Genomic DNA, 17,418 nt, shown 5'->3' with positions numbered 1-17,418 from the left:
TTTTAGGTGTTCTTAATACTCACTTTTTTGTGAGTATTAGCTTCCTTCTTGGAAGACTAACTGATCCAAATCCACTACATTTAAAAATGCAGAAGTATCAAGGTGACACTCTATGATAGTGTGAGGGTCCATGCTTGAAGCTGGTCACCCAACTTCAATTTGAACTTATGAGCATCTGGGAGACGAGCTCTATGAAACTAGAAAGTTGCCAATACGCTCCTTTTCCCTTACGCTAGAATTCAAAAGAAATTCAAAAGAAGGGCACCTACTTTTTGGCCTGATAGTGGCAAAGGCCGTAGTGTCTGGTTGGTGTTTTTAACTTTGGAGATAAGGAAATGATAATTTCAGGTAGATATTTTCGTATCATTGTTTGTTCTTAAATGCTAAATCTTGGGGCTGAAAAAACCAAAACCTTTTGCATTTATTTCTCTCTCTCTCTCTCTCTCTCTCTCTCTCTCTCTCTCTCTATTGTAGCTTTGTGGACTTCCGAAAAGCTTTTGACACAGTATCCAGAGCTAGATTGATGCGCAGATTACAGGAAATGGGAGTACCCACAGAGCTCATTTGGGGGATCATGGCATTGTACAGATCAATAGTAGGGCATGTACGCACCCCGGAGGGACTCTCAACACCGGTTCACTCCACTATTGGGGTGAAGCAGGGCTGCCCGCTCTCTCGTACTCTTTTGGGTATGTATGTAGATGAGGTTTCTGACTACATTGACAGCGATGGGGATAAAGGTGCACAGCTGGCAGGGACATGGATTCCACTTTTGTTATATGCGGATGATATTGTGTTGATCTCCGAATCCTCAGAGGGAATGCAACGTCAATTGGATGCTTTGCATACGTTTGCCCACGAAAGTGGTTTGTCTATCAACCTTGGTAAAACCAAAATTATGGTGTTTCATACCACCCCACAGTGGATCAGGAGATCAGCACCTACATTCACATACGGCCAGGAGACTGTGGAGTACACAGACGCTTACACTTACCTTGGAGTGGTTTTTAGCGGACCCACATTCTCACTCAGAAGAGCAGCAGAGACTAGACTGACTAGAGCCCACGCAGCATTGGGTAGATTGGAGAGGATGTGTTCGCAGGTTCAGTTTCAGGAGCCCCGGACGAAGCTCTGGCTCTTTGACACCTTGGTGGCCTCAGCATTGCTCTATGGGGGCCTTCATTGGATCACCACGAGAGGCCGGGTCGCACAGACGGATGGGGGAACATGGAGAAACCTCTCGTCTCTATGATCTCGCGGCTCATTAGAGCCAAGGCATCTGTACCACGGGCCATTATCCGAGCAGAGCTAGCGCCCCCCCCACTAGTGGTGGAGGCGCTCACCATATCAGTCTCCTTCATAAACTGCACATGGGAACTTCCCAGAGACATATATGCTCGCATAGCACTTGAGTCCTCTCGACAGTTAGCCATACAAGGAGATACAACATGCAGGTATGGGGAGATGACATCATGGTTTTAGGCGCATGGGTTCAGCATAGACAGGTTGCCACCATTCCAGTACTCATTGGATGCACCATCTCTCATTCTTACACAGTCGGAGATCACCAAGCTCATCCGCCAAGACCTAACCCAGCTAGACACTAGGAGGACATGGATACAACCAGCACAAGAATTGGGCACGAAGATGGCTTTCTACAGAGACCACCTTCTCCAGCTTACGGAAGATGGTTTTGTGACGAGACCCAGATATATGGATACCCACTTGTCTCATGGGATACGATGTGCTATTGGCCAGTTACGCACGTCGTCTCACCAGCTGCGGATTGAAACTGGGAGATACAGTGGAGTACCAACAGAGGCCAAGACATGCCCCTTGTGTGACATGGAACCTGAGACAGAGCTGCATTATACATGCCGCTGCCCCGTCTACTACGAGATACGAGGCCCCTTCCATTGCTTGTTCAGAGAGGGTTTTGGACCACTCTCAAGAGTAATGGGATACAAAGATCAAAGATGTCTGGGTTTGTTCTTGCTCGAGCTGCGCAGACACAGAGAGAGCCTGATGAATGGCGAGGCTAACCAGTCTCAAAGACGGATTACAGACTTCTTCAAAGCAGACACGGGACAACCGCAAGAGCCACTCCCACAGCAGAGCTCCCCCTCGTCTCACGCCAGAGGCACACTGATCGGCCGAGCGATTGAACTGGGGAAATCCAAGTGCCCACTACTGCGAAGTACTACACAGCATCGGCGGAGGCTACGTCAAAAGATTCAGAGCACGCTGGCCAGGCATGCACGACACCCGGTTAGACTACTAACCATGGAGGAAATTGATGAGATGCGCCAACGACCCATGCTAGATATTTTGTGATTCAACTATCCCAACTAGCCATCCATTTTTGATTAGTTTTCTGCTTAGCTCACATCGACCGATCTAGAATCCCATAATATATGTCTTTGTTTTGTATTGTTGTTAGGTTAGGTTATTTTGTTACTTTGACTTTGTATCAGATCCACCACCTTGTAACTTTCTGGTCTCATAGGTCACTATGGCCTTTTGAAGACGTTAATATAACATTTCATTTTCATTTCTCTCTCTCTCTCTCTCTCTCTCTCTCTCTCTCTCACACTCTCTCACACACACACACACACACACACACACACACACACACACACACACACACACGTACCATTAAGAAAAATATGAACTTTGCATGGGCCTTGTGAGTATTCTTAATTTTAATGGATTAAAGATAATTTTGTATAGACTTTAGGAGACAAGTGTATTTAATAGGCTACTTTTGAGTAAGATTCCCTAGGACCATCTAAGTTGTGGTCTTCTTAGGGGTGAAGGAAAAAAGTGTTGTGGCATTAACTACCTCTTTCCATCCCTTTCTCATGCCACATAATAAAAAAACGTGCATAACCCTAAGCTAAAAAATGATTTTCACCTATTTTTCCTTCAAAAGTTCACCTCAACCTATATACATATCAAAAAAAGTTTTTTAGACTTTTTTTTAGACTTACACTCACTAGGCAGCCAATTTTTGAATTTTTATTTTTCCTCCAAAAAAATAACTCTCTCCCTCTTCTCTCCCCTGTATCTCTCCTACCTCTCTCTCTCCCCTACCTCCCTCTTGTCCCTTCCATTGCCTTTTCCCTTTGCATCCTTAGGTTTAACAGCCATGTTGCTCAACAATATCACAAACCATGCATCCCACACACCATAAGTGTGTATATTTGCTTGCCCACAAAGTTTGCATCAAAAGTCACACACACAACCATTTTGCGCGCCCTTGTGGTCCCTCTTGTTGAGAGGCCCTAGGGCCTTTAAATAGCAAACAAGCTCTTTTTTTCATGCATGTCCATAAGATAGAGATGTGGTGTTTGAAGTACTGAGAGCAAGATCCCCCCTCCCATTTTTCTTTGTGTTCAAAGGCCTCACAAATCTTGTGTACTAAACATTCAGCACTAGAAATTGGTCAAACAAGGAGTCAATTTTTACTTCCTTGTGTCCACATCCTATTCTTGAGAATCTTTTGGTAAAGCCATTTCTTTGGTATTTGAAATCACATATCTCTTATTGTTATAGTATCCAACCAAAAGTTTCTTAATTAGCAATTTACATAAGCTTGAGTGGTACATATCTTCTATGTTAACAATACATGCATCTATAATTTATGTTTACACCTTCTTTATCCAAATGAGCTACATAGTAGAAGTCAGTTCCACAATTTAACAGTTGAGTTCACAAGGGTGATAGCTATTGGTATCATCTTTACAATACCAAACCAATAGTCAATGAATAGGGATATTTAAGAAGATTTGATACCAAGACTTTGTCAACACTACTATTAAAGAAAAGGTGGAAACTCTTAAGGCTTTACAATATATGTATGTTGAAACATGAATCAATGATAAGTTAATTCTTCACCTATTAATCACCGCTATACATGGACACTTCCATATCAAGTTATCCTTTCCCTAAGTCAAACTTGGCATCGGCATACTAATATGGAAACAATAACATGTTGAAAAGTAAGAAGTTAGATATCTCAACTTGTGAAACGTGGTTGATGAAGCAAGATATATTCAACATCCCCAAATGAGGACATCTTGACAAAGATTACAATCCACTTTAATAAAAATAATCATTAATGATCAAGCTGAAATCAAAACATTGCTTGATTTTCTTCGTGGTGGAGTGATTGAGACTTAAAACATCTTAGAGGCAAATCAAAATATCCGTAAATGTCAACAATGTTTTTCAAATCTGAACGAAACTTCAGTAATCTAAATTAAATACTCACCCAATACGACATTATTTATTAAAAAAACATAATTATTTTGCACCAAAATGAGTATCAATACAAAACCATTCATAGAGAAATCCAATCTCATGAAAAAAATGTTAAGTATGGAGCCTGATTTACCCTCGTAATTTTCTGTGGTAAAATCGCACATTTGTAAGGCCCCCATTATGAGGAGAAGCCATCGTGCGTGAAGGAAAATCACTCACCGGAAACCAAAATTTTCACGGACAAGAATCAGGGGCAACTTTAAAGGCCTCGGGGGCGGAGGCCCCCGAGACTTTTTTTCGTCGGAATATTCTTTTTCGCCGGAATATTATGGCCGGACGGCGGCCGGAAAGTGGTCGGTTGGCCGGTGGCCGGTAGTCAATGGCCGATGGCCGGTGGTCGGAAGTCAATGGCCGGTGGCCGGTGGCCGAATTCAATGGCCGGTGGCCGAATTCAAAAGCGGACTTGTCTTCTCAAGGGCGGCCACACATGGGCGGATTGGAGGGTCCGATTTGGACTTATTCGCACAAGGGCGGCTACACATGGCTGTCTCTCATAAGAGAGGGCAGCCCTTTTGGCCTATAAAAGGAGGCCATTTCTACACACATTTCATAGTGTGAAGTTGATGCAACAAGGTGAGTGTGAGGTGGTGAGAGTGAAGCAAGGCGGGAGCTCCATTAAGGGTATAATCCCTTTGTAAACTACTTCTTGTTTTGAAGTACTAAAGCCATTGAGTGGCTGCTTTCCCGTGGACGTAGCCCACATTGGGTGAACCACGTATATCGCGTGTACTCTCTCTCTCTCTCTCTCTCTCTCTACTCTATAATCTCGTGTATGTAAATCTATCTCTCTCCATTAAGTAATCTACTCAATTATCTATTTAGCTACGTCTTATTTCCGAACAACTGGTATCAGAGCAAGGTTTGCTCGTAGCTAAATTATCTCAAGGAAAGGATTCCTTGAATTGAGTGGGAGTTATGGCGGAGGAAGGGAAGCTCAAGATTGAGAAGTTCAACGGCAAAAACTACCAACATTGGAAGATGCAGATTGAAGACTATCTCTACCAGAAGGACCTCTATTTGCCACTAGGCGGTCTTGCGAAGAAGCCCGCAACAATGGCAGATGAAGCATGGATTGTCCTTGATCGAAAGGCACTGGGAACAATCCGGTTAAGCTTGGCGTCAACGGTGGCCTTCAATGTTTCGGAGATGAAGACCACGGAGGACTTGATGAAGTCACTTGATGACTTCTACGAGAAACCATCGGCATCCAATAAGGTATTTCTTATGAAGCGCTTGTTCAATGTAAAGATGGCAGAGAATGGTTCAGTTGCAGAACACCTAAATGACTTTAACACAAACATAAGTCAACTTCGATCAGTGAAAATCAATTTCGATGACGAAGTGCGAGCTCTCCTTATACTATCATCTCTACCGGATAGTTGGGACAGCCTTGTGATGGCTGTAAGTAATTCTATCTCTGGCACAAATACTCTTAAGTTTGATGATGTTGTGGGTGTTCTCCTAAGCGAGGAAATGCGAAGGAGAAGCACAGGAGAATCATCAAATGCTGCACTATCAGTGGAAACAAGAGGAAGGCTTAAGGAGAGGTTCAAAAACCAAAAGGGTCGTGATCGCTCAAGGCGGAGCAAGTCACGCACAAAGTTAGTTCTTGAATGTTGGAACTGCGGCAAGAAGGGACACGTCAAGAAGGATTGCTGGTCCAAGAAGAAGAAGGAGACAGAGTTTCAAGACAACAAGCCAACATCGGAGGCCAATGTGGCAGGTAAAGTAGAGCAAGATGCTCTAATTCTCTCATTAGACAATGTGTCTAATTCCTGGATAGTAGATTCTGGGGCTTCATTCCATGCGACACCACACAAGCAACATTTCCAAGACTACACCAAAGGTAATTTTGGGTATGTATACTTGGGAGATGATGAAGCTTGTGAGATTGTCGGCAAAGGTACAGTTTCTGTCAAAACTGCTAATGGAAATGAATGGAAGCTTAAAGATGTTAGGCATGTTCCTTCTCTTCGCAAAAATTTGATCTCTACAGGACAATTGGATGATGAAGGTCACAACATTGCATTCGGAAACAAACGGTGGAAGATCTCAAAGGGATCTTTGGTGGTTGCCAAGGGTGAAAAAGTCGGTACACTTTACTTATGTACTGTTAGCACGCAACCTTCAGCTTGTGCAGCAACTACAGAAGTTGACAGTGCGGTGTGGCACTACCGACTTGGGCATATGAGTGCCAAAGGAATGCAAATCCTTCAAACAAAGAAGCTTCTACCAGGTTTGAAAGAAGTGGACTTAAAGTTCTGTGAAGATTGTGTTTATGGTAAACAAAAGAGGGTAAAATTTCAAAAATCAGGAAATGAAAGAAAAAATTAAAAACTTGAGTTGGTTCATTCTGATGTTTGGGGTCCTGCAAGTACACCATCACTTGGTGGCTCATTGTACTATGTAACATTCATAGACGATGCAACTAGAAAAACATGGGTTTATGTCATGAAGAATAAATCCGATGTATTTTCCATATTTCAAAGGTGGAAAGCCTTTGTGGAGAATGAAACAGGTACCAAGGTTAAATGCCTCAGATCCGACAATGGAGGCGAATATTGCAGCCAAGCTTTTGAAAGCTTTTGTGCTAGCAATGGCATTCGGAGGCAAAGGACAACCCCAAGGACACCTCAACAAAATGGGATTTCGGAAAGGATGAACAGGACAATCATGGAACGAGCACGAAGCATGCGGCTACATGCAGGCCTACCGCTTGAGCTTTGGGCGGAAGCTGTAAGTACGTCTGTGTACTTAATCAATCGGTCACCCTCAACGGCATTGGATGGGGGAGTTCCAGAAGAGGCATGGACAGGTAAACCGGTGAATTATGCATTTCTCAAAGTGTTTGGGTGTGAGGCTTTCATGCACATAGATAGAAGCCTAAGATCAAAGTTAGATGCAAAGTCCAAAAAGTGTTTCTTCATTGGCTATGGAGAAGGAGACTTTGGGTATCGCCTATGGAATCCTGAAGATGGTAAAATCTTAAGGAGTAGGGATGTAATTTTTAACGAAAAAAATATGTACAAAGATTACTTGGAAAGAAAACAAACAAAAGAAACAGGTGATGAGTACATGGAGCTTGAGGACGGTGAAGACTCAAGGACTGCAAACGGTGACAATGTGCAACAACGTCAACCAAATGAGGAGCCTCAACCTATTCCCCGAAGATCTACAAGAGCAAGTAGACCTCCAGAAAGGTTTGTTCCTTCCTTCAACCATCTCTTGATCTCAGATTCTGGAGAGCCGGAATCATATGAAGAAGCTATGCAACATGAATCCAAAGAAGAATGGACAAAGAGCATGCAAGTGGAGATGGACTCACTACATCGCAACCAAACATGGGAGTTGGTTGAGTTGCCTAAAGGTAAGCGGGCACTTCAAAACAAATGGGTGTACAAGCTAAAGGAAGAAGAAGGTGGGAAGAAAAGGTACAAGTCTAGGCTTGTGGTAAAAGGTTTTTCTCAAAAGAAAGGTATTGACTTCAATGAAATATTTTCTCCTGTTGTAAAAATGAACTCAATTAGGCTTGTCTTAAGCCTTGTGGCTGCTCATGATCTAAATCTCGAGCAAATGGATGTAAATACAGCATTCCCTCACGGTGACTTAGAGGAGGAAATCTACATGCTTCAACCAAAGGGGTATGAAGTTAAAGGTAAGGAGAAAATGGTTTGCAGATTAAAGAAGAGCTTGTATGGTTTAAAGCAAGCATCAAGACAATGGTACTTGAAGTTTGATCGATGGATGTTGGATCATGGATTCACAAGATGCAACTCGGATCACTGCGTCTACACGGAGAATTTGGGAGATGGGAAATTCATCATCCTAATGTTGTATGTTGATGACATGTTGATTGCAAGTGCTAACATGCAGGACATCAAAGACCTCAAAGAGGAGCTGTCCAAATCTTTTTCAATGAAAGATTTAGGTGCTGCAAAGAGGATACTTGGTATGAAAATATCAAGGGACAGGACGAAGAAGACAATAAAGCTATCTCAAGAAGATTACATCAAGAAGGTACTAGAAAGGTTTGCAATGCAAAATGCAAAACCAGTTTCTACACCTTTGGCTGCTCATTTTAAACTAACGAAGGATATGTGTCCAAAGACACAAGAGGAGATAGCCTATATGTCTAAAGTTCCATATGCTGCAGCGGTAGGTTCTCTAATGTATGCTATGGTCTGGACAAGGCCAGACATTGCACATGCAGTGGGAGTTGTGAGTAGGTTCATGGACAACCCAGGTAAAGAGCATTGGCAAGGTGTGAAGTGGATACTTAGGTATCTAAAAGGGACAACAACAAATGCTTTGTATTTTGGAGGAACTGATATTTTTCTAGAAGGGTATGCTGATGCAGATATGGCAGGTGACAAAGATACTCGAAGGAGCACTACTGGCTATGTGTTCACGGTTGGAGGCACAGCAGTAAGCTGGGCTTCAAAGCTGCAGAAAGTGGTTTCACTTTCTACCACGGAAGCAGAGTATGTAGCAATGACGGAGGCAAGCAAAGAAATTCTGTGGCTTCACAGATTCTTAGAAGAGCTTGGATTCAAACAAGACAATTGTGTCTTGTACAGTGATAGCCAAAGCGCTATCCATCTTGCGAAGAACTCAGCCTTTCATTCAAGGACAAAGCACATTGAGGTGAGATATCACTTCATACGCACTCTTTTGGAAGAGGGACAACTAAAGATAGGAAAGGTGCATACAAGTGAAAATCCTGCAGACATGTTTACAAAGGTGGTCAACAAGGAGAAGTTGAGCTTTTGCTCATCTTCAATCGGCATTCAAGGATAAGAAGCCAGAATGGAAAGCAGTCACCGGTTTGGTTTGGAGATCAGTCTCCAAGTGGGAGACTTGTTAAGTATGGAGCCTGATTTACCCTCGTAATTTTCTGTGGTAAAATCGCACATTTGTAAGGCCCCCATTATGAGGAGAAGCCATCGTGCGTGAAGGAAAATCACTCACCGGAAACCAAAATTTTCACGGACAAGAATCAGGGGCAACTTTAAAGGCCTCGGGGGCGGAGGCCCCCGAGACTTTTTTTTCACCGGAATATTCTTTTTCGCCGGAATATTATGGCCGGACGGCGGCCGGAAAGTGGTCGGAAAACAACTGGTCGGTTGGCCGGTGGCCGGTAGTCAATGGCCGATGGCCGGTGGTCGGAAGTCAATGGCCGGTGGCCGGTGGTCGGAAGTCAATGGCCGGTGGCCGGTGGCCGAATTCAATGGCCGGTGGCCGAATTCAAAAGCGGACTTGTCTTCTCAAGGGCGGCCACACATGGGCGGATTGGAGGGTCCGATTTGGACTTATTCGCACAAGGACGGCTACACATGGCTGTCTCTCATAAGAGAGGGCAGCCCTTTTGGCCTATAAAAGGAGGCCATTTCTACACACATTTCATAGTGTGAAGTTGATGCAACAAGGTGAGTGTGAGGTGGTGAGAGTGAAGCAAGGCGGGAGCTCCATTAAGGGTATAATCCCTTTGTAAACTACTTCTTGTTTTGAAGTACTAAAGCCATTGAGTGGCTGCTTTCCCGTGGACGTAGCCCACATTGGGTGAACCACGTATATCGTGTGTACTCTCTCTCTCTCTCTCTCTCTCTACTCTATAATCTCGTGTATGTAAATCTATCTCTCTCCATTAAGTAATCTACTCAATTATCTATTTAGCTACGTCTTATTTCCTAACAAAAAATTACAAAGGGAGACAATGTTGTTGTTGTCAGGCTTCTCTTACAAGTATTTGTCTTTCTCATCTAGAATTCACATACATTTGAGTATTTATGTGTCTATGACACTAGGGAAGATGATATTATGGAGGGCTTTTCTAAGAGCTCCTAGAGAGTACCTATTGGTTCAAGATTCTACATAAATCTTACTATTCTTATCAAAATCTTTTAACATGGTAGTGAAAGGTTTCTCTTGGACCAAGAATAGAGTGTTTTTAATCTCTGTACATGGTTGCTTACTCATGTCCTCTCAAAACAAGTCATAAGGAGAACTTTGGACTCACTTTTAGGCACTGTAAGAAGTTCCACTTCATCTTAGAGATAGAAAATAAAAATGTTAGATAGTATATTTTAGGTGACACTTTTTTGCATCAACAAACAGTCAAAATGAAATTCATTGTTTGGTAGCCGCCGTCTTCTTTTCTTATCCTTCTTTCTCTTGTCAGGAATCAAAATAACCATATGACTAATGTTTTGAAACACCAACTTACAAGAGTTCCCTCCAAAAACATAAGCTACATGAACTCTATCAACTTTAAACATAGGACTACATTGATTTCAAACGCGAGTTTCCATGTCTTCGCTGCCAAAACTTGAGATATTTCATTAGTCATAGGAATGGACAACACTTTTTTACTTGATGAAAACATCAATTTGAACTGCAATCCCCACCCCCTTTATCTTCAACACTTACCCAAAGAAAGAACACACATCATCTTCACGTTGATGTATTGCAACTATACGCACCATTGCAGAAACGTAGGAAGGAGTCTTTCTTATCCCAATAGGAGACAAAACTTATAAGGACAAACAAAGAACATCATTTGAATTTGTGGATCGATGGGTCTATTTACCCAAAGGATCCTACAACAAATGCGCCACCTCCCTTTGCTAATATCACTAACCTTTTACATTGCACACGCGATGGCAATGATGGGCTACTTATATACACTGAACATTTGAAAATACGAGAATTGAATGCGGAAAAGCAAATAAACCTCTTAGCGATGGAGAACATGCAGATGACTTAATAAAGCATGCGCTCAATAGATTTCATCAAACAGAGAGACAATTCAAAGCCTTGAGAAGAAGATCACAAGTTTGCGTGTAAAAGACACCGTGCTTGGGAGTCGGAAAAGAAAACGAGATCTATGTAACATAAAGAATATGAAGATTGATAGTGGTGGTCTAAAAAAACGAATATGAGCTTTAAGGTAACTCGAAGTTTGGTTCTGCTTTTGTATCATATATATGCTTTATACTTTCTTATTACTGATCATGTCGCATAGTGATTTCTTTATAGGACTTTGTTACATCCAAATTCGAACGGAGTAGGTTCCAATGCCGGTGTGCATTACGATCATCTAGTTCCAAAACATGTAGTTGAAGAGATGATAAGTCAGAAGAAATTCGATTAATTGAAAGGGAGGCTCCTTACCTCCTTCATGAAGGAGAATCAGCTAGAGCCAATGGAAGTACAAGCAATACTTGATGGGAGTGGCATCTCGCAGATGGGAAACAGTGCTCTCTTCAAGGCATTAGCTAAAAAGTCTCAAAATATATTACAGAGAGGATCATTGTTTCCAAAGCCATCACATGTAAAGGCTGCACGTCGACACGTAAACGATGAGGTGTTTGAGAAACTTGGATCACCATTCCATATTGAAGCAACATTCATAGGCAAGGGGGGAAGAGAGGTACAGTATAACGAGTATAACAACCTCTTTGTTGATCTTGAAGCATTGCAAAGGTATGCAATTCACTTCTTTGATATGAGTCGAGAGCAGTGCAATGGGATTCTCAAGTTTGCTTTGAAGCTCGACGAGTGCGAGGTCCTGAAGAACACGAAGCTAGAGAGAGTCACCATTACCCTCATGAACAGAGCTTTGGATCCATCAATAACAAAAGAGGACCCACTATATTTTAGTGTGTAGTCCGAAAATAATATTATGACGCTAGGTTCATTTGAGGTACGCTTGTTGAAATCTATAATAACAAAAATATTGCATGTATGGTTCTTGGTTTTATGAACCTTTTTTTACATACAAATCGATAAATAAAATTTTGATATCCTACATTGGGTTTTTAGTCAAAACCAGATTCCTTCTATCATCAGTGACCAAAGAAACGGGGGTGTGCTTTCAGTGGAAGGATTTGGTGATACAAAGTCGAATGGCACACGACAGGCGACTTAAAGACTCTTAAGTGCACGTACAACATGACACACGGTGCATCTGTGACAAATTTATGTTTATACTGCATGGCCGATGCACAATCTCTTGAGAGTGTGCAATGGAGTAGAGTACCCAACAGGCATCTTCAAGATGAATCTTTTCATCCAGTACTTGACATTCCTCTGTGTAGAGTTCACGTTTGTACACTCCATGCACTTTGCAGAATAATTGAAAAGGTGATTCATTTGTACATATGTTTTGCATGGACCTTAAAGCCGGTGAGTGAGTCACAAACAATCATTAAAGCCTTAGAGGAAGCGCTCTCAAACATTGGTTTGCATGGAGGCAATGTCCAAATTGAAGAAGACCCTAAGATGTCTCAAGGTCGTTACAAGGTACCAAGAAAAGCGTTGATAGGCGGCGTGAAGGACAAAAGGTTTCTTGCGTTTAGCCTCAAAGATTCTGATAGAGAGGAGAAGAGAATCTTGTTCAACAAATGAAAACAGTTACATAGAGTGGTTAAAGACAATGCTCGTGGTGGGGCAATCCAAAATCACAAGGCAAACGTGTGGAAATCACTCGATGAAATCTTCCACTACGTTGAGCTACATTCGTGGTACGAAAGCAAGCTCACATCATTTCAAGCATAGCCTTGCTGGATTGGAAGAAGGCATACTTGGCAGGATGGTCGTCCACCCACTGCCATGTGGTAAAGATAAGGTTCATTATATGATGTTGTCAAGGTCAGTACCAAGCGAATAGGGACTCTTAAAAATTTATAAGGTTTCTATTTGCTGGGTATTGACCTTAGTTTGAGGTCAGTACCAAGTGAATAGAGACACTTGGATATCTTTAAGGCAACTAATCGCTTGGTATTGACCTACGCCAGAACCAAACGATCAAGGACTTAGATGACCATTTCAAAATCCGTATTTCGCTTGACCTATCTCTATATATCCAGTAACCAATCTAAAGGATAACTCTTTTTCATCTTAGGCACGCTATCTCGCTTCTTCCTGCTAATGTGCATGACAAAATCTATGTAATAGATCCGTTTATATCGCCTATGCTTCAGAACAATGGAATGTCATTTCTGACGCTGTTGGACTGGTTCAGCAGAGTAAACTATGATCTAGCGCGCTTTCTGGTCACTACCTACAATCAAAGGTGAGTTTTTGTGTCGGTATGCAAAGCTATGTTGGATTTAGGGTCTTGCTATTTCTCATTGTAGATAGTTTTGATGTTTTTCTTTTTGTGTAATGAACAGTGTGTTGGGGTATAGGCGTCTGTGCCTTGCCCGGCCGCCCAGACTCTGGGCGGCCACTGACTTGTATACCTTATACATATCATAAGTGTATAGGGGGCTGCTCACTCTTTGAGTCTCCCCACCCACATCGTGTGTGTCTCCTTCTCTCTCTCTCACTCTCCGTCTGTGGTGCTCCCCGATCCCCTTCAATTGGTATCAGAGCTATGGTGACAGCGGAGAGCACGACGGTTTTGAGAGCTTCGAGGTGATAGCTCGCTCTCTCTCGACGGTGGAGAGATTAAGAAAGCTTGGAAGCTTTGTGAGAATGCAATGGGAGCTTGTGAGCTCAGTTGAGAGTGATGTATGCTCTTGTGGAAGCTCAGAAAGGAGTGTGGAAGATTGTGTGTAAGTGAAGGTGCTGCCCTAAAACTGTGTGCGGAGCAGCACTGTTTTCAGATTCGTTTTTCTCCTTGTAGAATGCAGATATGAGAATTCTGTTCTTGGATCCCATCTGTTTCGATGTGGTCTACAACTTTGCAGAAGAAACTTTTTGCAAATTCCTCACCGTTTTTCTGATATTCAGCTCAGACTGACTGTATACAGAAATTCCAGATTTTCTGTTGTCGCATTGTGTGCGAGTTTGATGCACTTTTGGAAGCACGGGAGATGCTTGATGTTGAGTGCATAAATTCTGAGCTGAAGATGCAATTGCAGCTTGTGTTAAGCTTGTGGTTTGAGGGTTTTTTGGTAGACTTGGGCAACGAAGTACGGAGGCGTTTACACACCACCGAAGTGGTCTCTTGAGAGACGCAGTTTATTGGAGCACACAGGTGGAGCTTTTTTCACTGGTTTTCACAGGATACTTTGGCAGTGATTTTGTGCTTGGATTCATGGTCTTTGCGGATGGTTTGCATATGGTTATGGCGCATGGTTGATGCCCATTATACATGCATTTTGACGAGCACTTTCAAGTGCCGGTGAGCTCTCTTGAGAGCATTGTTTTCGCATTGATCAAGTTTCCGGATTGCAAATCTTTTGGCGCTTGCTTATGCGCGGTCACTCCGTTGATGTACGTTGAGTGCGGATTGCCATTGTATGTGAAAATGTGGAGCCATTTTGGCATTCTTACTCATTGGCATTGAGTAGTGTTATGGTTTGTGGCTGAGATTATTTGAGATTTGGCTCAATTTATAGAAGAAACTCTGTTGGATTTTATCCAGGTTCTCGCCATAGCTTCTACGTATCCGTAGGTTGCTCTTTGACAGTTTAGTGGTTGAGTTTACTCCCACTTTGACATGTGATTTTCAGTCATCATTTGGTTGGAGTTTGGAGTCACTTGTGTATGCCCTTGTGTGCCGTATTTCGCATTGCGCATAGCGACAGATCTTGCAAGGTTTTGCGAAATGTTGCTATAGTTATCTGGCAGACATTTGGTCATCGATTGAAAGGTATTTTGGAAGCAATCATCACTCACATGTATGTCATTTGAGGTGCCGTTGAGTGGTACTCCGGCAAGAGCGGGTATGCCCATATGTATGACTTTGTGAGGTGATTCCGGTCGAGTTTATTTCCGGATTGACCATTGTGGCATATATTATTGTCTCTTTGAGGTTTACTGTTGAGATTTTGCTCCAGTTACAAAGGAGACTCTGCCAAAATTTTGTCAGATATTTATGCGCGATTGAGTCATATTGACTTGTGATTTTGTGCAAGGTTTTGCACGGTTATTGGTGCAACTTTGCATCAGGTTTTGAGCCATATTTTGCAGACTTTTGTTGATGCGATTCGAGCCAGTTTAGGGCTGATTTGGTTGACATTTGCTATTCATTGTTGGTTGCTCTTTTGCGAGCATTATGGCTGATTTTTCATTTGACTTCCAGCGTTATGGTCTGACACAGTTTGATGGTGCTGATTTTGTTGCTTGGAAGGAGCATATGCTTGTTGCATTGGCGGATTTGGGGTAGGATAAACCCTTGTGTGGTTTATCGGTGAAGCCCAAGTCTATGCGTGGTGATGATTGGCAGGATCTTGATGAGTTAGCAATGTCTACGATTCGTTTGCATCTGGTTGAGTCTGTTGACTGGCAGGTCTCGAGAGAGACTACAACTCATGCTTTATGGCAGAGTTTACATGCTATGTACGCGACATCCATGTCTACTGGGGAGTCTAGTCCCACTTCTATGTCCATGGGAGAGATTGGTCCCACACGCAAGTCTCGACGGCATAGAGACTTGACATGTTGGCATTGTGGACATAGAGGGCACATTAGGCGTCGATGTTTCAGGCGTTTGAGACAACGGAGGCGACAGATGCGTGATGCATATTTGGGCATGACAGATGCTAGTGAGATCAGTACGGTGGTTATTGAGTATGCTTGTGACGGCGATGTCACATTTACATCTAGCTTGTCTGCAGACGATCTTATGTCTACGGATTGCATATCGGATTGCACATTGTCTTCACATTGGTTACTAGATTCAGATGCTACTTTCCATGTCACGTCGCATCGTGAGTGGTTTAGCATGTTTTCTAGTGGGAGACTTGGTTGTGTGCACATGGCTAATGGTGCTGTGTATGACATTGAGGGTACAAGAGACGTATGTTTGTCCTTGCCCAGTGGTATGAGATTTACCCTGCGTCATATGCGTTATGTGCCAGATCTGAGACGGGATTTGATCTCAGTCAGACAGTTACGGGATAGTGGATGTCGGGTATCGCTGCTTGAGCGATCTTTTGCGTTGCATTTGGGTTCGCTAGTGATTGCAAGAGGTGCTTGGAGTGGTACAGGTTACCCATTGCATGTGGATCACGCGAGAGACGGTGTTGTCTCTGTGATCATGCAACCAGGTAGACAGCGAGAGAGCAGGCGAGTCTCTTTTGCTCATGGGTTGCAGGGTACTTTGCATGGAGTGCAGAGTAGTGAGCTCGTTGTGTACACAGTTGGGGTACGACTTGAGCAGTCACACAGAGAGGTGACAGAGTCAGACATGCATGCTTTGCTAGTGACTGAGCAAAGTAGAAAGTCAGTTGTGCGAGATACTTCTATGCAGGATAGACAGGTAGAGCGGTCTTGCTCTAGTGAGTCACGATAGGAGGACGTTGTGCAAGAGTCTATGCATACGGAGTTAGAGCATGAGAGCTCTAGTGAGTCACAACAGATTGAGTGGTCATGTTTGCAATGGATGATTGCAGAGGAAACTGAGATGTCAGTGATTATGCAGTCATTCCTTTCTATGCTCGACAGTGAGCATGGGGATATAGTTGTGCAGGATATGTCTTCCAACAGACACCTAGAGCAGTTGGTTTGCTCTGAGGTTTCACGATAGGTTGATGCGTCTTTTGCGGACAGTCAGGAGATGCATGTGGCTGACACGCCTTGTCAGTCAGAGATGCCTATTGCCAGGGATATATATGTTGATGCATGCTCCGTAGAGCTAGCAGGGCCCGCTAGCATTGCATCGGCATTCGGTGGTCTCATGTATGAGATGTTGATCCTGAGACAGGATATCGCAGCTGCAGTGGGAGCATTTGTAGTTGGGGTTGTCAGTCATTTGTTGACTGATGATGGCATAGTGCATGAGGGAGATATGCAGTTATTGCGTACATACTTGCAGTACGTGTGCAGTACGTCTGGTGGTGTATGGACTTACACGGGAGCAGGACAACCGGATGCACACGATCACAGCCAGTCAGTGGGCATCAGTTGAGAGCGGTTTTCTCTCACCTTTTGTAGTCTTTAGACTAGGTTCCCTTGCTTAAAGGCACAGTCGCCTTTAAGTGGGAGGTTGTTGGGGTATAGGCGTCTGTGTCTTGCCCGGCCGCCCAGAGTCTGGGCGCCCACTGACTTGTATACCTTATACATAGCATAAGTGTATAGGGGGCTGCTCACTCTTTGAGTCTCCCCACCCACATCGTGTGTGTGTCTCCTTCTCTCTCTCTCACT

Source organism: Adiantum capillus-veneris, chromosome 22 (assembly GCF_014529385.1).
Source record: "Adiantum capillus-veneris isolate H3 chromosome 22, ASM1452938v2, whole genome shotgun sequence".
Taxonomy (NCBI): Eukaryota; Viridiplantae; Streptophyta; class Polypodiopsida; order Polypodiales; family Pteridaceae; genus Adiantum; species Adiantum capillus-veneris.
The sequence above is the reverse complement of the archived record's forward strand: the minus strand, read 5'-3'. Positions refer to the sequence as shown.